This window comes from Leucoraja erinacea, chromosome 10 (genome assembly GCF_028641065.1).
Source record: "Leucoraja erinacea ecotype New England chromosome 10, Leri_hhj_1, whole genome shotgun sequence".
Classification (NCBI taxonomy): Eukaryota; Metazoa; Chordata; class Chondrichthyes; order Rajiformes; family Rajidae; genus Leucoraja; species Leucoraja erinaceus.
In genome coordinates this window covers 37838191-37861258 of record NC_073386.1, presented here as the reverse complement: position 1 = coordinate 37861258, position 23068 = coordinate 37838191, and the positions used below count along the sequence as shown (strand labels likewise).

Below are 23068 nucleotides of genomic sequence, written 5' to 3'. Positions count from 1 at the left end.
CCATCGCGGTTACTGACCTCCCCACCATCTAAGGGATTTACAAGAGTCACTGCCTCAAAAATGCAGCCAGCATCATCAGATATCCACACCACTCTGACCACACACTCATTTCACTCCTGCCATCCAGAAGAAGATATTGGAGCTTGAAAATTGTAACGTCCTGGTTCAGGAACAGCTTCTTCCCTACAGCAATCAGACTATTAAACCCCACACTCCAAATAAGCTCTGAACTTCATAGACTTGGGGACATTGGTTTCGTCTATTTTGCACTATTATTGTCTTTTTTACGTGTATACATATGTATATGTCCATATAGATACATACTGAACTTCTTTCTTGGTTTATTACATTCTTTACAGAGTACTAATTTTACAGTCTGTTGTCCTGCTGCAAGTAAGAAATTCAATGAACTGTCTGGGGCATATGATGAAAAAACACTCTTGACTTGACTCTTGACTTGACCCAGGGTCACCCCACCCCATGGGAGGCCACCTTGAAGTGGTTCTGCTCTCCGGTGGAGTTCCCACCTGATTCGTTCACCTCTGCCCACTCCCACTGATTTCCATTCCCACTCCACAGCAAAGGACCAGGCCTTTTGGCTCATCCCCACTGCCCATACCACTCGTTGTTGTACCCCATTAACCAAACCACATTGCTGCGTTCCGTCCTATTTTCACACCGAGAGCTTCCTGCTATTGCAATAAATTAACTAATTTACTCAAAGGGTCAATCAATCATACAGCATGGAAATAGGCCTTTTGGCCCAACTTGCCCATGCCGTCCAAGATGCCCCATCTACAGTAGTTCCACCTGCCTGTGATAGACACAACATGCTGGAGTAAGTCAGCGGGTCAGGCAGCATCTTTTGGGAAAATGGATAGGTCAGGATCCTTCTTCTGACCCCTTAACCCCCCTACCATAATCAGTCTGAAGAAGGGTCACGGCCAATATGTCACCTATCCATTTCCTCCATAGATGCTGCCTGACCCGCAGAGTTACACCAGCATTTTGTGTCTATCTTTGATATAAACCAACATCGGTAATTCCTTTTTATTACATTGATCCCATCTGCCTGCATTTGGCCCATATCCCTCTAAACCTTTCCTATCCACCGAGACGCTGAAGTAGTAGATATGAATGGGTTTATTCATCAGGAGAAACAGACATTTTCTTGGAGGCTCTTGCAGTAGAGCTTCCTGTTTGCGTCTAGCCTACACACCTGGGAATGGCTGACAAATTAATCCATACACACTGTCCTGGCTACAGTCCCCGATAATTTGGGCTGCTGTGGCTCTGTTGTCTATGTTGTGTACTCTATTAGTTATGCATCTTCGCTATCCCTGATTTTGGTTTAGTTTTACTTTAGTTTAGAGATACATCGTGGAAACAGGCCCTTCGGCCCACTAAGTGCACGCCGACCAGCGATTGTCTGCACACTAATTCTATCCTACACACTAGGGACAATTTACAGCAGCCAATTAACCTGCAAACCTGCACGTCTTTGGAATGTGGAAGGAAACTGTGGCACGCGGAGAAATCCCACGCAGTCGCAGGGAGAATGTACAAACTCCGTACAGACGGCATCCTTAATCAGGAGCGAGCCTGGGACTCTAGTACTGTAAGGCAGCAACTCTACCCCTGCATCACTGTGCCACCCTTCAAGGACTTATTCATCTGATTTTTCCATTACCAAGTCCATTGCAGAACCTGTGTCCCTGAGTATATATATTCCCTTCAGAGTATGTTCATTGTTGGACTGATCCAGAAATACACAGGGACGTGTATTCTCCTATTTTAAGTATCTGCCACTCACTTCTCTCTGCCATCACTGGTTTCCACCCTGCACTGTGATACAAATAACCTCTCCAGTTGTTGGGAAGGGTAGGCCAGCTATCGATGATGCCCCTTTGTCCACCAACATGTTGAATTGATGGCCCTCCAATAAAGCTCTTTTTATAAACTTTTTTTTTGGAAAACCAGCATTTGCAGTTCCTTATTTCTGCAATGTCTTCCCTAATCTCATCACAAAAATTTCAACGAGGGCAAATCAACAGGCATATTCACCCATTGTCCTCAAGGGCAGAGAATTGGAATGTTCCACACCAGATGATTAGTTGCAATAGCCTAACAATATCCTTGCAAGTTAAATTGTGAACAGGTTGTTTTTGCTATTTTGAAGATTGGTTCTTGTTTTAATAAATATCCACATAATTATATAACTACAGAATAATCCTGAACATGCGCCAAACTGTGATTACCCTTTGTGTCAGTGAGTATTGAAGCTAACCATGGAAGATGTTACACCTATTTTGTTTGTCTCTTGGCTGATCCAACCTTCAATGCCACTGGACGTGTACTTCTACTCCAGGCCTGACTGCTTGTTCTCTGGCTTTTTTGTTGTTCAGCTCACTCCTGATTATGCGTCTCTCCAAACTCCCCGTTTCAACTTGCTGTGCCCTCACTCTTGCTCTTGTTCCATCTCCATCAACTATTCCTGATCCCAGTCACAAACGTAGAATAATTAAGTCTCTGCTGTTTTGGGGCAATCTGCACAAACTATGGCTGCTCCAGAAAATATATGTTCTTCTCAGAATCAACCCGGTTTACTAAAATAGACTTGGCATCTGTAGGTTCTGTCCAGCTTATCCAGACTCTTCCATCAACCACAACTCAACATCCCAATGGTTCATGCACCATTCATGTGATCCAACCCACCACGATTCCATTTGAGCAAACTGACAACACATCCATATCATGCTTTATCAAAATATGTACAGGTCTACCCGCCATTTTTCAGCCACTGGTGGTCTCCCCCTACCCCCTTTAACCCAGATAAAATCCCTCCCTGGAAGTTACCAGAAAATGTGGTGCCTAGGCCTGGTGAGGCGGCTGATCTTGACCTCAATGGGACTTCCGCAGCTGAACGGCGGGTTGAATTTGTCCCCTGTGGCCAGGTCACCGTAACTCCGGCCTGGCTGGAGCCAGCAGGTCCGTTCCCATAGCTGACATACGGGCAACTTTGTGAGCCGGTATCTACCCCCCCCCCCCCCCCCCCCCCCCCCCCCCCCCCCCCCCCCCCCCCCCCCCCCCCCCCCCCCCCCCCCCCCCCCCCCCCCCCCCTGCCCCCTCCCCCCCCCCCCCCGCCCCCCCCCCCCCCCCCGCCACTCCTCTCTCCACACCCTCCCCCCCCCCCCCCCCCCCCCCCCCCCCCCCCATCGCCCATCCACCATCTACACAGAACAATGGTGCTAGGCTAGGCCGACCCCTACTTCATCGATCCAGTGTCAGGACACCAGACTTTAAGGTGAGGATATACAAATTTGCATATCTTCTTAGGCCAGAATTGGATTTTTCAGAGACTTGGTTGCAAAGTGGCATGGGTATGTGGTGCCTTTCTGCATGCTGTTCCAGAAGAGGATCAATTGTACTCATACACTGTCTGATTTGATTGCATTGCATGGAAAATAAGCTTTTCCCTGCACATATAACAATAATAAAGTAAACTAAATATTGCAGCTCTCAAGTATGGGTCTTGGTCACACCTACTTCCAACCTCTTAATGCTGTGTGCAAACATTTAATCTTGACACACATGTTTATTTACATTGGTTTAAAAGGCAACACCATTGCTCACATGGAAGCAACGCCTGCAATACATACATTGTCCATAGGTGGTGTTGTAGAGCTCCTACCTTCACGATGATCCCTTAGCCCCTTTCCTCATGCAGCTCTCCCGCCAAAGGTCAGAGGTTGATCTCTTCTCCTGCAAGACAAAAACAAAATTAATATATTTTTAATTACTCAGCTTGCTTAAATTTTGTTCCACGTTGTTTTATTCAATTTGTAGCCAAAGTTTTGATCCCTATTTTTTGTGAGACATTAGGTGCTATCAACAAATAAATGTCCCAACCTGGAACGTCACCTATCCATGTTCTCCAAAGATGCTGCCTGACCCACTCAGTTACTCCAGCACTGTGTGTCTTTGTTTGTAAACCAGCAATTTTTTTTGTAAGCCAACAATAATTCCACAATGGAGGCAGTGGAAAGGGAAGGGGAAAATCTGCGGGTGTGAACAGTCTGCAAACCAGTTCCTTGTTTCAATAAATAAATAAATAAACCATAGACACAAAAAGCTGGAGTAACTCAGTGGGTCAGACAGCATCTCTGGAGAAAAGGAATAGGTGATGTTTCAGGTTGAGACCTTCAGACTGCTAGGAAAATACTTTGCATTGGTCTTCATAACCAAGAATGAGGTTAATGCATTAAAGGAAGAGAGGTATCCGAAAACAAATCAAGGGGGAAGACCCACAAGGTTTGATGCGAATTAAAATTTATTAGTGAAGAAAATAATATGACTGTAAATTGGCAAACATCCAGGACTTAATAGTTTCTCAGGATTTACAAGAATTGATAATAACATTACACACACTCCAGCCCTAATCTACCAAAGTTCTTTTGGTTCCGGAATTGGTCCCTTGGATTGGAACATTGCCAATATCACTCCATTATTCAAGAAGAGTGGGAGAGAGAAACTAGAAAATTATAGACCTATTACGATAACATCTGTTGTGGAACATTTAGTGGATTTGCTCTCGAGGGACAGAGTGACTGAACACTTGGACAAATAAAAACCGATCAGAAAGCCAACATGAATTTGTAATGAGAAAGTCATGCCTAACAAAGTGAATGCTGCATTTGTGCAAGTCATGAATTTGTTGGATAAAGAAATGGATCTGAATCTTGTTATCATGGACTTCCATAGTGCGTTCAATGAGGTTTCAGATAACATGGTGCTAGCAAAGAGGGAAGTCAGGAAATGAGGATTACTGTGGCAATTGGAAATTAATCATGGAATCATTGTGAAGTGTGAAGGGTTGGATAATAGGGATTGATCTGTAATTTCTGGAGTCACCAAGATAGCACCAGAGACTGATGACCCATCTGACCGACCAGTTCCTCACTAGAAGTGCATCAGAAATCAATGGCTGAGTTTCCATGCAGCAGGAAGAGGGACACCAAGGCTCCAGCAAAACAGGTTGGATCCCGATTGAGGGTGCTGTCTTTGTGGAGTTTGCACCTTCCCTGTGTAGCATTGTATGCTTTGGTTTCCTCCCATATCCCAAAGATGTGCTAGAAGCAATGAAGTGCAGATGATGGTTTACCATGGAAAGATACAAAATGCTGGAGTATTTCAGAGGGTTAGGCAGCATCCTTGGAGAACATGGATTTTGTCTTTCCAAAGATGTGCTGATTGGCAGGTTTAAAGGCCACTGTAACTTAACCCAATGTGCATGAGTGACATGATTATCAGGGTAGGATTGGTCTGAGAACTTGCTTGGATGATGGGCTGAATGGACTGGTGAGAAAAATATGAGAAATAGCCCACAAAAAAGGAAACAATATTGTGGTTCTTTTGTATAGTGGAATTTGCAGGGTGGAATTTGATAAGCCAACAAAGACTTGATTGTGCCTTTTATTCATTCATGCAATACAATGCATGGGTGGCATAGTGGTGCAGCAGTAGAGTTGCTGCCTTGCAGCACCAGAGACCCGGGTTCGATCCTGACTATGGGTGCTGTCTGTATGGAGTTTGTATGTTCTGCTTGTGACTACATGGGTTTCCCCCGATGCTCCGGTTTCCTCCCACACTATAAAAGACGCACAGCTGGCGGGCTAATCGGCTTAGGTAATTGTAAAATTGTCCCAAGTGTGTTGGAAGGTGCTAGTGTACGGGGGATCACTGGTCAGCGTGGACCCGGTGTGCTGTTTCCATACTGTATCTCTAAAGCTATAACTAAAACTAAAATATAATGAACAAGTCTCCAGGACTAGAGCTGTAATGTACTGCCACTGCAGACAAAGTGGAATGAACCCCTATGTTCTAAATGTTGCTCAATTCATGCACTGACATTCAACTTCCTACAAGGCATCATTGGCTGGAAATTACTCGGCTTGATATTATCACTGGAGCATTTAATGCATTTACATCAGTTCCATTGTCGGCTACTTTAATGGGCTGATTTAATCATTTTCACTGCATGGTTTAATGTCACTGGCACATCTATTACAACAATGGACAGGAGACAATATAGACATTAAAACCTGTGGTAATGTTACCTCGATGAATTTCCAGGATTCATGGAAAAGATTATATTAATAATACTTGAGTATGGTTGAATGAATCACAGGGGACTTTTTTGTTATTCCTCACATTTTAAGTGTGTTATCCAGCTGATCTCCTGAGCTTGTTCCTTTTTGCTAAGTAGAATCCAGTAATATAGTAATTGTGAACTTGCATGTGATATAATGATGTAACACCATTGTAATATATTGAATGAACCAAGAATCCTAGGCTTTCAATTCAATATTTCAGGAGATTTGGGTGTTGTTCGCATGGTCCGCATTTATTGCGATCCCTAATTTCCCTTGAGACGGTCAAAATAAGGAACTGCAGATGCTGGTTTGCACAAAAGGACATAAAGTGCTGGAGTAACTCAATAGGTCAGTCAGCATCTCTGGAAAACATGAATGGGTGATGTTTTTGGGTCTGAAGAAGGGTCCTCACAGCAACATGCATACAAAAGCTTTCTACTCACCCTTGTTATGCTTGGCAATAATAAATGAATACCAATACCAATACACTTAAGGAAGCAATAAGATCTTTAGAGCTTCCTGTGGTTGTGAAAGATGCCATAATAAGTAAGGTCCTCTCCTTGCAATGTGTGCCGTGCCACATGCTCTTGTGATCTGTACATCAGAGGACCCTCAGGGAAACTATGGAAGATATAGGAGACTCTTTCACTTCTTAATTGTTAGAAGATATCACTCCCCAAACATTTCCACTGCTGTCATTGTCCCATAATCCTATTCTTTGCCTCAGCCTGCTTAAAAGAGGGATAGTATAAGACAAAAAATATAGCCGTCAGTCACTGGTAAAATCAGGTATAAAGGTGCCGATACATGGCTGTTTGAAAGTTGGAACCAAGCCCCTCTAGTATCTTTAGTTGGAACCAGCCATGCAATTTTGAGGTTACATATTAACAACCATGATGTTGATGATTTTAGAATAAGGATTTAGAGTTTAGAGTTTATATATACAGTGTGGAAATAGGCCCCCTAGCCCATCGAGTTCGCAACAACCAGCGATCACCCGTACACTCGTTCTATCCAACACACTAGGGACAATTTACAGAAGCCAATTAACTTGTAACCCTACATATCTTTGGAATGTGGTAAGAAACTGGACCATCCAGAGAAAACACACGTGGGCATGGGGAGAAGGTACAAATTCCGTACAGACATTGTCAGGATCGAACCCGGTTCTTTCGCACTGTAAGGCCGCAACTCGATCGCTTTGCCACTATGCCACCTAAAACTTAACTCAACACTTGTGCTGAGTTGAAGCAATTTTCAAGCAGCCTGCAAACATGCAAACAGCCCCGACGTGTGGAAGGTGTGGCACTCAATGTGAGTGGGTTCAGGATGGCTGATGGACTGAGTCAGAGGGGTGACTATTTCCTTACGTATCACTGGATGTCCACGTGAGTAGAGTGTCCTTTAGCCAGAGGAAGAAAGGAGCCTTTCTTGCCCTCGTATCTCTGGCAACCTTCTCACACCTCCCGACAGCAATTGGCACTGGTGTGTTTTGTCTCATCTCCCCCTCCCATTGCTTATCCATGGCTGGACCCCATTTGGAGGATAATCATGTGGACCTCCTCTCTACTGCTGACTCCCACATTTTACAGAGGCGTGAAATAGAGCAGCATTCATTCATTTCTGATAAATTCCTCAGAGGATTTCAGAAAACATGTTTCTTGAGTTTTGACAATCTGCTCCAGAAGATCTTCCAAAGATTGACACAAAATGCTCAGATCTGAGGAAGGATTCTGATCTGAAACGTCACCTATTCTTTCTCTACAGAGATGCTGCCTGACCCACGAGTTATTCTAGATTTTTATGTCTATCTTTAGTATAAACCAGCATCTGCAGCTCCATCCTGCACCAGAAGATCTTCCAATGCATTTTGTAAGTCCTCTTCAACCCTTCAGTTAGCAATGAGAGCAGCAGAAGCCTTTGGGAGTATTCCAACTCCTTAGAGATGATTTTTCTCTCCTGCACGATGGTTGCTGATAGGAGCTGTTGCTAATTGGCTTGCATTTCTCCGTATTGCATTGGCATGAAATTTAGCTATCAATCACACCCTTAATGATCTCAGAGAAAGTGTTCCTGGTGCTTATTTTGACTCTGGACCAAAATGGCATCTTGAGCGAAACATGTATTAAACTGGTATTGCATCTTTAGTCTCCAGACAGCTGCTTCGGAAGGTTTTGGTACTCAAAGTAGGTGAGTGGGGGGTGGGAGAGTTGGAAAGATGTCCATCTTGTTGGGACAGCAAAATGGGAGGAAGTCGCATCTCCATGGTCAATGGCATTTAACAGGGTGGAGAATCTGTGGAATTCATTGCCACAGAAGGCTGTTGAGGCCAAACCAATGGATATTTTTAAGGTGGAGATTGGCAGATTCTCGAAGGCATATCGGGAGAAGACTGGAGAATGGGGTTGAGAGGGAAGGATAGATTAGCCATGATTGAATGGCAGAGTAGACGATGGGCTGAATGACCTAATTCTTCGCCTATAACTTATGAACTGATGAACTTATGAATATGGGCCTGATTGTCCTCAACTCAACGTACTTTTCAGGTTGGATAAAGCACACACCATGGGCCTGATGCTTGGAAATCCTTACACTGTATTTGATGAATCACTTGTCAAAGCTAGAATGTTTTGTCAGGTTGATGTATGCATGAACATCAATGTTGTCATATTTGCACCTTTTTCCATCACCCCAGGATATCCCCAGGCACCCCATAACCAACAAAGAATTTTTGGCTTTGCATTTACATTCTTAAAGTTGGACAATATGGCAGCCACTTTTCTCCCAGAAGATGGACAAACAGCAATATGATAATGATCAGATAATCAGTTCTATCCAATTTGAGTTGCACATTTTTTCCAGAAACCTGGAGAGAATGGTGAAATGTTGCCACGGCGCCTTTCACAATGCTCGAGAGAGAGAGAGAGAGAGAGTGGGTTCCACATCTGCTTCAATGGACAGCATTCTGTCAGTGTGGTTCCCTCGTGATAAAGACAGCCTAGATAACATGCAGAGTCCCCTTCAGTGGGACCTGAAGCCCTAACCAGCCATGCAAAAGGCAAGAGAGCTGACAAGTATCGTGTAAATGGTTTTAATTGCTTTGGATTTCCGGACAAGTCAACTCACCCTGAATCTCACTGCCTAGTTCACCCCATGCACGAGCTCCTAAAATAACACTGATCATTTCCCCAAGTTTAATCCATTTCTATTAAACAGGTTAAAGTATTAAGGCAGAAAGGTTTCATGAAAATACTATAAAAGAATGCAACATAATGTCTCAGCTTCTGTATAGTTTCCACTTATGAGCCTTTTGGCTTCTCTATGACAGCTTTATAGTCTGCAGAGGGCCCACTGTGTTGTAGGTGTAGCACTTGTATTTTATGTAAAAGATAGATACAAATTGCCAGGTCAGGCAGCATCTCTGGAGAAAATGGATGGGTGACGTTTTGGGTCGGGATACTTTTTAAGACATCTTTCTCCAGACCTTTTTCCTGCTCCGCAGAGTAATTCGAGCACTTTGTGTCTACCTTTGGTATAAATCAGCATCTTCAGTTCTTTTCTAAACATGCTGATCATTGCTCGCAGGGTGTCCAGTGCCATTTCCCACCCTCCCACACATGGGACAAGTGGTCCACAGAGCAAAAAAAAAAAAGACACAAAGTGCTGGAGTAACTCAGCGGGTCAGGATACATCTCTGGAGAACATAACTTCTCACATTTTGGATCTGGTTGCTTCTTCGGGAATGTCACCGATCCATGTTCTCCAGAAATGATGCCTGATCCACTGAGTTAATCCAGCAGTTTGTGTCCAATTTGTAACCCAACAGTTCCTTTGTCTACTGGTCTACAGTGCAGGTGAAAAAGTGGGATATCATGACAACACTGCCCTTGGCACCACCCAGCACCAATCCACATCCTGGCTGAATGAGGGCTGAGCAATCGGTGAAACCCCAAGCTTTTAGAGACTTTAGACTATAGCGTACAGCACAGAAACAGGCCCTTCGTGCCTGCCAGCGATTACCTCATCTACTAACGCTATCCTACATACTAGGGACAATTTTATATTTTTTTACCAATCCAATAAACCTACAAACCTGCATGACTTTGGGAATGTGGGAGGACACAAAAAAACCACGCGGTCACAGGGAGAACGTACAAACTCAGTACAGCACCCATTATCAGGACTGAACCCGGATTTCTAGCGCTGTAAAGCAGCAACTTTACCGATGCACCACTGAGCTGCTGAGTGTTACTGATTGACATTCAGACACAACACGCGTGCAGGGACAGGCAGCAGAACAAATGGAAATGGACAGCTAGCTCGAGGGACTGACATGTTTATTGGCTGATGAGCTGAAGATGAAATGGAGATTGTTACAGTTAACTAACTTGTAGAGACACAAGCAAATAAACTGTTACAGACTGCCAACCCATGGTTTGGAGACATAGCAAGAATTTGAGCTGATTATCCTGCAGAACCGACATTTTATCTTTAATGTTGAGCAGCCTGATTGAATCTATGCTAATGGTTTAAAATGTCAGATTCTCACCGGTCCACTTGATCACAGAATAAGATGCTTCTGCGAATTTAAATTGCAAATAACGTCATTGAGGACAAATGCTCAGCAGGTCAGGCAGCATACGGGGAAAGCGAAAGTGGGTCGCCGATCTTTCCACAGAGCTGGAATCAATGTGACATTTTATGACAATACAGTTGCTGTGACGGATTAGCAGTGAGCAGAGATCCGATGTCTTTCTGCATCATGAATTATCCTAAAAATCAATCTGGGCACCTCACGCTCATACCTTTCACCTTCACCCACTGATCATTAAATGACACTTCCTCCACGCCTCTTTCATTCAATTATTATGTTTCATTCACAAACTCAAATTATTATTATAACAAATATCAGTTTAAACCACGTCCACAAAAAAGCCTGTCCGTTTTCCATCAACAACACAAACAAGATTAGAAAACAATGTCTCTGGTGACCTTCTACAGTAAAGCAGGCAGACATAAATAAATAAGCTTGGTGGAGGCATATTGAGCTTTGAGAATTATTAAGATTGGAACGTATAAGCTATTAAAACACAGGCTTTTCATCACAGTCGGGGTTAGGGAAAGGGCAGGAGATTTCTAGAACATTAAAGGCAATATGCTGCTTTAAGGGGATGTGTCAAGGTTGTTGATGATAAAGCTTGGCTCAGTAAAAGCAGTACAGTAAGAGGAAATAACATTACAGTGTAAAAGGACCAGGTCTTCTTTTCTCTGGTAATCAGTTTGAGCAGCTGTACAGCCATAAACTGTCAGGTAGGGTTGCATGCAGCATAAAAAAAGAACATAAAGCAAAAAGAAATATACAGTTGATGGCAAGACTCTTAACAGCATTGATGTACTGAGGGTTCTTGTGGTCCATGTCCATAACTCTCTGAAAGTGGCAGTACAAGTAGATAGAATGGTAAAGATATGTGATATGCTTGCCTTCATTGGTCGGGGCGTTGAGTAAAAGAGTCAGGAAGTCAAGATGCAGCTTTGTAGGAATTTAGTTAGGCCACATATGGAGTATTGTGTGCAGTTCTGGTCGCCTTAATACAGGATGGGTGTGGAGGCTTTTGGAAAGGGAGGTTTCCAGAGGAGGTTTACCAGAATGATGCCTGGATTAGGGTGTATTAGCTCCAAGGAGTGGTTGGACTGACTTGGATTGTTTTCTCTGGAACACCAGTGGTTGAGGGTTGACTGATGGAAGTATATACAATTATAGGAGGCATAGATAGTGTAGACAGTCAGAACCTTTTTCCCAGGATGGAAAAATCAAAGAACAGAGGGAATAGATTTAAGGTGAGGGGCGGTTTAAAGGAGTTGTGCGAGGGCAAGTTTTTTTTTTACACAGAGGGTGATGGGTGCCTTGAACCTGCTGCCAGGGATAGTGAGGAAGGTGATAGTGTTTAAACGATTTTCAGATAGGCACATGGGCAAGCAGAGAAATGGAGAGATACAGTTCATGTACAGACAGATAGGATTAGTTCATCTTAATATCATGTTTTGGTGATACGTTGTGGGCGGAGGACCTGTTCCTGTGCTGTGTTGTTTTATATTCGATGTTCTAATAAATGAAGTGAGTAGTGAGGCATACCATTGTTAGTGGACACATGAATCTACTTACAGGGTGCAGGCATTCAGGATTGAAGCCAAACAGACTCCACCTAATTGAACCTACTAAAAGCAATGGGCCAGTTTTCACTCGATCAGAACTAGAAAAAACATAAAAGACAGTTTACAGTAGTCCAAACTCTATCTGCAACAAAAAAAGGGTTTTGCAATGATGCAAATGACTGAAAATGTCTCAGAGGAGATTAATACTAAATGTTTCCAGCAAACATTTTCACAGAACTCTTTTATTAGTGGTTTTCAGGACACCAAAAATAAACATAGTTAGAAATAGAAGTACAGAAGGAGCAAACTCTGCAATATAATTGGTGACACAGTGGCGCAGCTGGTAGAGCCGCGACCACACAGCACCAGAGATCGGGATTCCATGCGAATCTCAGGTGCTTCTCTCTGGAGTTTGCATATTCTCCTTGTGACCGTGTGGGTCTTTGCTGGGTGCTCCGGCTTCCTCCCACATCCCAAAGATATGCGGGTTTGTGGGTTAATTAGGCCTCTGTAAATTACGCCTATTGTGTAGGGAATGGATGAGAAAATGGGTTAACATAGAACTAGTGTGAACGGGTGATCGATGGTCAGTGTGGACTCGGTGGGCCCAAGGGCCTGTTCCCATGCTGTATCTCTAACCTAAACTAAACTAAACTAAACATAATGACATAATTACATAAGAACATTAGAAAATGGAAGCAGGAATGAGCCACTTGGACCATCTAGCCTTCCCTACCATTTGATATGATCATGGTTGATCTGCCCCAGGTCTCATCTCCTCTTCTGTGCTAGTTCAAAACACAATTCACTGATCTTTCAAAGATTTATCAATGTCCTTCTTAAATGCACTAAATGAGCCAGTCTGCATGATCCTGTCGGGAAGGGAATTCCAACTCACCATCCTCTGCAAGAAGAACTTCCTTTTCGGCTCAGTTTTAAATAACTGGCCCCTAATTTTGTAACTATGTCACCTTGTTTGAGATTCTCCCAGTAGTGGGAACGTTTTGGTATCTACCCAGCCAAATCCCACAAGGATCTTATATGTTTCAATAAGTTCACCCCTCCTTTTCCCTTTGCATAATGAATGTGGATATGTGGAATGCAATCTTTCAAGCATCAATAGGTGGCCAAGGTGATCTTGGGAATTCAGGGATTGAAAGAAGCCTTTGTGAAGCTTCACTGAGCATTAAATTTACAGGGGCTCATTTTCCTTGTGCTTTCTTTGTTAAACTGGTTCTCCCTTCTTTCAGTCATCAAGATATCCATAGAGTTGTCAACCAGCCTTTTTGTATCAAGCAGAAGTTTGAAAATGATTTAGTTTTGGTTTAGAAATATTGCATGGAAACAAGTCCTTCGGCCCACCGAGTCCATGCCGACCATCGATCATCCGTTCACACAAGTTTTACGTTATCCTACTTTTGCCTCCATTCCCTACACACTGTCCATTGAACAGATGGACTGAAGGATTTTGCACTGCACACATTTTCCAGAGGCCAATTAACCTCCAAACCTGCACATCTTTGGGATGTAGGAAGAAACTAGAGCACCCAGCAGAAATCCTTGTGGTCACAGGGAGAATGTGCAAACTCCACACAGACAGCACCTGAGGTCAGGAGCAAACTTGGGTCTCTGCTGCTGTGAGGCAGTAGCTCCATTAACTGCGCAACTGTGCCGCCCCAATAAATTTAATGGTCGGCGATTTCTTCAACAGTTGCAAAAAGAACAGAAACAGATTTGGGAAGATAGAGAAATAGACAGTCAATGACAAATATCAGTGTGTTTGATTGTTAAGAAAAGGAAGATTGAATAGATGGACAAAAGGAATTTTATTGGGCATTTCTGGAAAGAAATTGACAGGTGTCCAAAGTTTCCTTGATGAAATGCAACATCTCCACTGACTTGTGGAACCTTTAATTTAACTTAGTTTAGTGATACAGCATAGAAACAGGCACATCAGCCCACCAATTCCACGACAACCATTGATCACCCGTACACTAGTTCTAAGTTATCCCACTTTCGCATCCTACACACTAGGGCCAATTTACAGAGGCCAATTAACCTACAAACCTACATGTCTCTGTAGTGTGGGAGGAAATTGGAGCACCCAGAGTTCACAGACAATATCCAATACTTCAATATCCGCACAGAAAGTAAGCATGCAGTGAAGAAAGCAAATGGCATGTTGGCCTTCATAACGAGAGGAGGTGAGTATAGGAGCAAATAGGTCCTTCTGCAGTTGTACAGGGCCCCAGGCGAGACCACAACTGGAGTATTGTGTGCAGTTTTGGTACCCAGATTTGAGGAAGAACATTCTTGCTATTGAGGGAGTGCAGCATAAGTTTACAAGGTTAATTCCCGGGTTTGCGGGACTGTCATATGCTGAGAGAATGGAGCGGCTGGGCTTGTATACTCTGGAATTTAGAAGAATGAGAGGGGATCTTATTGAAACATATAAGATTTTTAAGGGTTTAGACACGCTAGAGCCAGGAAACATGTTCCCGATGTTGGGGGAGTCCAGAACCAGGGGCCACTGTTTAAGAATAAGGGTAAGCCATTTAGAAAGGAGATGAGGAAACTCTTTTTCACACAGAGAGTTGTGAGTCTGTGGAATTCTCTGCCTCAGAGGGCGGTGGAGGCCGGTTCTCTGGATACTTTCAAGCGAGAGCTAGATAGGGCACTTAAAGATAGCGGAGTCAGGGGATATGGGGAGAAGGCAGGAACGGGGTACTGATTGGGGATGATCAGCCATGATCATATTGAATGACGGTGCTGGCTTGAGTTTGTACCTTTTCCCCGTGATCGTGTGGGTTTTCTCCGGGTGCTCCGGTTTCCTTCCACACTCCAAAGACATGCAGGTTTGCAGGTTAGTTAGCTTCGTTAAAAATCGTACATTGTCCCTATTGTGCAGAATAGTGCTAGTGTATGGCATGTTCGCTGGTCGGCGCTGACTTGGTGAGCCGAAGGGCCTGTTTCCATTGTATCTCTAAACTAAGCTAAACTAAACATTCACCATGAATAAATCACTTCATCCATTCTGTGGTCAGTATTATTGTCATGGTCCCTTGCAGGAGCTTACGCTTTTTTCCCCTGTCGATGATTAAAGTGTTATTTTTAAAACAGAATCTTCTATTCCTGGATTGGAATACTGAATTAGCAGATCAGCTGATCAAAGTATTGGTTCCCTATCAGATTTGGGATTATCACGTGAAATTTGACACCATCTGTTAATCGACCCATGACGAGGTATTAAAGGTTGAAGGACTGAATGCAGTGTTTGAATTTCTCACAAAAGTGTGAATGCTGGGATTTAAGGAAAGCCTTAATGCTTTCAATTTATACTCACTGTATTAGTAGAGGGTAGCCTCCAATTCTGTATGCAGTTGGCTAGTTTCACTAGATCCCATGAGATCTAACAGAGTAGCCTACCATGTGGAACCTTATCAATGGGCTTGCTGAAGTCCTTATAGGCTACCACTGTGGTCCTTTCTTCATTAACATTGCTGAAGACCTTATAGGCCATTTCTATGGACCTGCCCTCAGCCCTCATCAACCTTCTTGGTTACTTCTTCAAAAAACTCAAATTTGCAAGACATGATCTCTCACACCCCAAACCTTGCTGACTATTGATAATTAACCCTTTCTTTCCAAATGCATGTATACCTCATACCTTATAGTCGTCTCCAGTAACTTTCCCAACACAGATGTTCAGTTTGGTTCTCTATGGTTCCTTACTTTTCCTTTGCTTCCCTTCATAAATAAAGGCACAATATTTACTTCCCATGTCCAGGACTCTTTCCTGTGATGGAGACAGATGCCGATCCCACATTCCCAACGTCATGCCCAGCCATCTGCTAAACAGAATGAGAATGAGAATCTTAAAGCCATGATTGAATGGCAAAGTAGACTTGATGGGCCAAATGGTCTGATTCTGCTCCTTTAAATTATGAACTTATGAAAAGGTTCATACAGCAGACCGACAAGATAGAGGAGAAAGGGCAAACTTGCCTGACTCTAGATTTCATGTGAAGCTTCCTGTTCCCAACTGCTAATTTAGATGACAATCTTAAAGCTGCAGCCTTATCTTATCTGATGAACAGCAAAGTGTCTGCACATGTCCTGCATTGGGTATGGTCCCATTACAATCTGCACTGGTTCCACTTTAGCAGCTTTATAGTGGTTTCAAGGTGTAACCCACTGTAAGACTGGCTCAAATGCCTCGTTGGCCAATCTCCTGATATACTGTGGGGTTGCGATCACAATTTAGTGTACCAAGGGTGCAAGCCAACAAATCTGAATGAGATTGACTTTTAAAATACTCTGTGTCTTAAATTGTAATTAAAGGCTTGCCATCTTCTTTTTCTTCTTCTTACATTCATCCCACACAGTTGTAGATCTCTCCTTGGCAAGTGCAATATAATTCCTTAATTCTGCATGTTCTAACCTCGAAAAATAGGCTCTGCAGGAAATGCTCCAGGATCTGTCTCTCACTACAGTCACAGGTCTCTGAGGTGTGATCTTATGGAGGTGGATAAGATTATGGGAGTAAGGGACAGGGTAAATCCACAGAGTCTTTTACCAATAATATGGGAACATTCTTACATAAACGGAGGTAGATGTATGGAACGAGCTGCCGGAGGAGGTAGTTGTGGCAGGTACTATCATTACGTTTAAGAAACATTTATATAAGATTATAAACCCATTTAGAATTTCAATTTAGACTGAAAGATGAATGAGTTCTTGATGCTCTGACAGATTTTTTAAACTGGTGAGGGAGAAACGAGCAGCGCTGGACTATTTCCGTCGCTTTTGGTAAAAGGAGGGGCAATACCCAGCAGGCAGAACAATGCACCAACGCTTCCAAATTTGCATATTTCCGACAATGACATTAAGATGAATACAATAATGGGAACTGGTTGTGGGTAATTCTCTGAACTGTTCATTCAGGGCAAAAGAAGGCATAATTGCACACATAACTAAAAGTTACAATGTTTATTCAACAACATTTTTTGATTTATGGTTACAGATCAAAGAACAAAGCTGATATATTTCGTAATTTTGATATGTCATTTTTGTTCCTTTGTAACCTTGCTTTCCAAGTTGTGTCCTTGTATGTAAAACTCAATTACTGCTAAGAAAATATGCACAGCTTTTGTTGAATGCAAGTCAAAAGGAAAATAAGGTATATTGATGTAATGAGGATGTGGGAACATGACATGAGATTCTATTCTGTGGAATTCTCTGCCTCAGAGGGCGGTGGAGGCAGGTTTTCTGAATGCTTTCAAGAGAGAGCTAGATAGGGCTCTTAAAAATAACGATCAGGGGATATGGGGAGAAGGCAGGAACAGGGTACTGATTGGGGATGATCAGCCATGATCACATTGAATGGCGGTGCTGGCTCGAAGGGCCGAATGGCCCACTCCTGCACCTCTTGTCGATTGTATATTAACAAATAAAAGGGGCTATTTAAAATAATAAGTGAGAATTTAGAGGATGTTGTATCAGATTAATAAGACCAAACACAATTACTTATGAAAAAATCCTAGTTAAATCGGATCTGAAAGATTTGCAATGTGGAAAGTTTAAAGGCAATGTCCGGAAAAGTTGTTATACTTTGTGATGGTTGCCTGGAATGCACAGCCACGGGGAGTTGTAGAAGCAAATACGATAGTGGCGTTTAAGAAGCTTTTAGATAGGCACACAAACATGCAGGGAAAGAGGGATATAGATGTGCAGGCATAAGGGATTCATTTAATTTGGCATCATGTTCGGCACAGATATCCTGGGCCCAGGGGCCTGTTTCTGTGCTGTATTGTTCTATGTTCTCCATTCTATAAATTATATGATACAAAGTGATTTGGATGTCAAATGTAACATCAGGCAAATGAATGAAAAAAAAGAGAATTGTGGAGATGATTTGGTAAATTGTGTGGCCATTTGCCTCAGTGCATTGTACCAGAAATCCTGCAAGCAGCGTGCCATTATTTTAAAGCATTCTAACATTAATGGCAGTGAAATCAGTGGATGATTTATAATGGATGTAAATGTGAACCTGACAGGATTGTTAAAGATTCTACATACAAGGAGCCTGTAAAATGTCTTGGGATAATGTTGAGAGGAAATTAAGGACGTGGGAAACCGTGGATATTTTGTGGTGTTTCAGGAAAATTGCTGTAACGTGATCTAAAACTCATTGCTAGCTGAACCCTGAACAAAAGCTCACTAACTGCACAATCCATGGAATACGAAAAGGAATTTATATTTGGAAAGAGGAAAGCATTGCCTTCCTCATCATGGCTTGATTAAAATTACTTTGCCTGAAAGCAAAATGACCAAATAGAGATTAAACATTGTTCCTGCTGGAATTTAAAGGAAGTCAGAACATGGTTGAAGAGTGAGAGTGAGAGAGCAGTAGGAATCACAGAGAGAAGCAACACATTAGGATGAATATTAAATTCAACAATGTTAGGTAACAACACCCCGCCCCCTTCACTCTTCATCCCCTCCTCTCGCCCATGAGCCCCACCCAGGTGCGCCCATGCTTCTGCCATGCTCTCCCCTTCCACCATCCACTTCCAGTATTATCCCCTTCATATGAAGCTGCCTTCATATTTCACAGCTCTTCTCTCATTATCTTACAACCTTTCGTCTCCTATTTATCGCTGGTCTTTGTCCACCCATCTGCCAATCAGGAGGTCCCCCTCATCTTTAAGAGGTTATGGGGAGAAAGCTGAAGGATGTGGTTAGGAGGGAGAAATAGATCAGCCATGATTGAATGGCTGAGTAGAATTGATGGGCCAAATGGCCTAATTCTACTCGTATCCCTTATGACCTAATCCAGGCTACTTCTCACTATCACTTCTCAGGCTATATACCTCTCTTCCAGTTCCGCTCCCCCCCCCCCCCCCTCTCCATTACAATCATTGAGCAGAAAGGTCCCAACTTGAAACAGTACCCATCCAAGTCTTCCAGAGATGCTGCCTGACCCAATGAGTTACTCTAGCATTTTGTGTTTTTTGGGGGGATGAGGCTTAAATTGATGTAGTTAAAAGGTCAGATAGAAGTCATGGGCAAATATATATTTATATTAAAATGTCCCATCCTTTTGAAATAACTGTCCATGTACTGTGGACAAATGTGAGTTATAGGAGATAATATATACAAAATATTAAAATACTTTCTGCATTTCTTCTTGCTTATTTCCCTCATAGCAATGATTGCATGTCCCTTTATATACAATTTGGTGACCTTCCTCCAACATCTCCTTGCATTAATTACTTTTTGTTACTCACCTTCTATCCAGTGATAGTTTTTTTTTCACCCACCATCCTATAGTGACCTTACTCCCCTTACCATTGCAGAAGAGTAACAAGGCAATTTCCAAAATGCTTGTTAGGTTAATTGACACAAAAGCTATAAATGTGTTTACTTCACTAGTAAATGCACAGCCATAAGTTCATAAGTTCTAGGAGAAGAATTTGGCCCATCAAATCTACTCCGCCTTACAATCTTGGCTGATCTATCTTTCCCTCTCAAGCTCATTCTCCTGCCTTCTCCCCATAACCCCGGACACCCTTACTAATCAAGAATATGTCAATCTCCACCTTAAAAACATCGATTGACTTGCCTTCCGCAGCCATCTGTGGCAATGAATTCCACAGATTCACTAACCTCAGACTAAAGAAATTCCTCCTCATCACCTTTCACCATTAGTAACGTAGCATTAGTCATGTAGTCATGTGGGCAGTTCATCACAAGTACTAAAATATTTCTGCTGTGCTCATCAGGTGCACATTGCAGAACTAACTGCTTGGCTCAACAGTTTGTTAGAACCTTCACGTGCCATGTTAAGAAACTTGCTTATTTCTCTGTATAAATACCCATTCATTACAAGCATCATTGGAGTTGTGACCTCAGCCCTTGATGGATGCATGCTCTCTCCTTTGATAAGTAAAATAACGAATGAGTCAACAAAATGAGTCTTTGAGTCTTCGGGTCGAGATTTCAACATCCTTCACCCTACAACAATCTTTCCTCCCTCACCCTTCACCCTTTCATGCCCTCCCCTCACCCTGCAATTATATACTACCTAGTCAATCAGATAATACTATACATCAATACAATTAAGTCAAACTCAAATACAATAGGTAGAGCAAAGGGAAAGAGTGTTGAATATAGATCGCAGCATTGTAGCACATCAGTTGCAGAGACAAAGTCATGTCTGCAATAAGGTAGAGGAGAATCAGATTGTTCAGACACCTGATAACAGACGGGAAGAAGCTGATCCTGAGTCTGGTGGCGTGTGCATTCAAGCTTTTGTATCTTCTACCTGGCAGCAGGGAAGAGAAGGAATGACCTTTTGATGACCCCGCTTGCCCTGCAGTAACCTTTCTCCACTCACTCTGCCCCCTTTAGTAACCATCCCTCCCTCACCATCCACCCTCTTCTCTCAGGGTCCGGTGACAATTCATCATCATCTTCCACCCTACATTTAATTGGAGGGTTCAGCAAAAGGATTGCAGTGTTCAGTGCAGTAAGGATGAAGTGGGACTGAAAAGTACTCATGATGACATGGCTTCAAACCTATGATGTTGGAGGCTAGCCACACTCTTTCACTATTGATTTCCCTGGCCATTAGTGCAAGTCCAATCCCTTCATTTGGGGGGCACACTTGGTAATATTTGCCAATATTACAAGCGTTACAAGTCTCACCCCATTCACCCCCTCTTCTCCCCTCTCTCATCAGGCAATAGGTACAGAAGTGTGTAAACGCACACCTCCAGATTCAGGGACAGTTTCTTCCCAGCTGTTACCAGGCAACTGAATCATCCTACCACAACCAGAGAGCAGTGCTGAACTAGTATCTACCTCATTGGTGACCATTGGACTATCCTTCATCGGACTTTGCTGACTTTATCTTGCACTAAACGTTATTCCCTTTATCCTGTATCTGTCCACTGTGGATGGTTTGATAGTCAATCATGTATAGTTTTTGCGCTAACTGGTTAGCAGGCAACAAAAGCCTTTCACTGACTGTACTTCAGTACGCGTGTCAATAAACTAAACTAAACTAAACTAGACCTGTGAGGCCAACCCCGACCACGTCGGTGATCTCTGGGAGGGCCGGAGAGGCAACGTGTAGGCTAGGGAATGAATGATCTTTGTGTGTCTTCATCGAGTGTGGCTTAACCGCAAATTGAAGCACAGAAACATTAGCCGCCCGGGCTTGCCGTTCTCCTTGTAGCTCGGGGCAAATTTCTACATCCAGCAGTGGGAGCCCGTGCGCCCACATCTCCAGGCGCCGTGTAGAGAGAATAGCGCTGCGTTTCTTCAACAGCCTTCTGTCGGTTTAAAACCACGCATCACTCCACAGCGCTGACATTGATCCGTGCAGATGCGGGTCATGCCTGCACCCCCCTCCTCCCCCCCAAAATAAAATATCAGCCATCCAGCAAGAGCTGGCTCTCGGTCTGCAACAGTGGATTAAACTATGCCGTGCAAATATCGTTGATTACAACCATACACATTGCAGGATGTTTATTGTGCACTCCAGTGAGCCCGGGAAACGCAAAATCAGCAGCGTTTTACACCCAATCAAATTAAGCCCGTTCTGAAGTAATTGGAGTATCCATGATATCCTACCTTCAACGATTGTCTTGGATTATCTTCAATTCGATTCCTCTCTCTCTCGGAATCGAGAAGGTGCACTTTGGGACAGAGTATTCAAGTTTCCGAGATTACATTTGTAAAGTCCATCCACCAGCTCTACTACATACAGGGCGTTCCGGCTCCTCCCATTGTCCGAGTGGTTTCTACAGTTTCCTTCCTTGGTTGATTCTTGTACTGTTTCGCCCCTTAAGATTCTGATCCGGGAGATCCCAAGTTGTGATCGATACAAAGGCTCATTTCTGAACCGACAGTTGTGGATAGAGAAAAAGAAAACGTGATGAATGGTAGCGAAAAGCAGAGATCCAGGATTCGTTTTCCCCAGCAACGCGGAGAAGTACAGGAAGAGTCTGTAGTTAGCACCAGAATTGGAGTGAGCGCCGAGTCTGAATTCAGCTTAGGTGTATACACACAGCGTTAAATATCACCTACAAAACTACGGCGGCTGAGCGTTGAAATTCTTACAGAGAGTCCTGTCCTGGAATGATATTCGAATCCCCAGCCGAAATTCAAGGGACCCGAACAGAGCGGAGAGAGGGGGCCGCTCCAAACTCGTGCTGTGTCTGACAGATCCCTCGTCGCGCTGAGCCCGCTCCCGTCTTCGCCCTCTCTCTATCTCTCTCTTTTCTCTCTCTCTCTCTCTGCCCCGTGTAAGCGGCCCCTTGTCAGAGAGCCCAGCGGCGGAATTCCCGCTCTTCCCCTCTCTCGATCAGCATCGCAGAAAGCCGAAATCCCTCTTCCAATTTTGGAAAGCTCACCTTGCGATACGGAGCTGTCACCACTGGATTGGTGCTGAAATCCAGGCGTGTTCGTCCCGGCGCTTTCTTGATCTCGTTGGTTATTGGCGTTCCGCGCCCCCCACACTGCTGCACAACAATCATCTCCCAGCCTCCTGTTTCCACCGCCCATGATAAGCTTCCCAACTGTTGTCTCTTGAGACTCACTTCTCCCTTCCTCTACCCCGCTCGCTTCACCTTCCATTCCACCCCCGCTCTCCCTTCGAACCATTGCATTCTCTGACGGGGGTCAAGGACCTCCTGGTTGGACCATAGGGAGACAGTGGGCTAAAGGGACTCATTAGATGGAACCCGCAGACACGC

General features: G+C 43.5%; 1 protein-coding gene across 1 annotated transcript in view; it reads right to left on the bottom strand.

Moving 5' to 3' along the window:
- Positions 1 to 22807, bottom strand: part of LOC129701033 (protein FAM163A-like) — a 132567-nt gene extending 109760 nt beyond the window's left edge. Inside the window, exons 1-2 of the mRNA XM_055641963.1 lie at positions 21945 to 22807; positions 3692 to 3762 (exon numbers count right to left, since the gene is read on the bottom strand). The gene's annotated coding sequence lies outside the window, so the exon portion shown is untranslated. The remainder of the gene's footprint in view (positions 1 to 3691; positions 3763 to 21944) is intronic.
- Between the last annotated feature and the right edge of the window lie 261 nt (positions 22808 to 23068).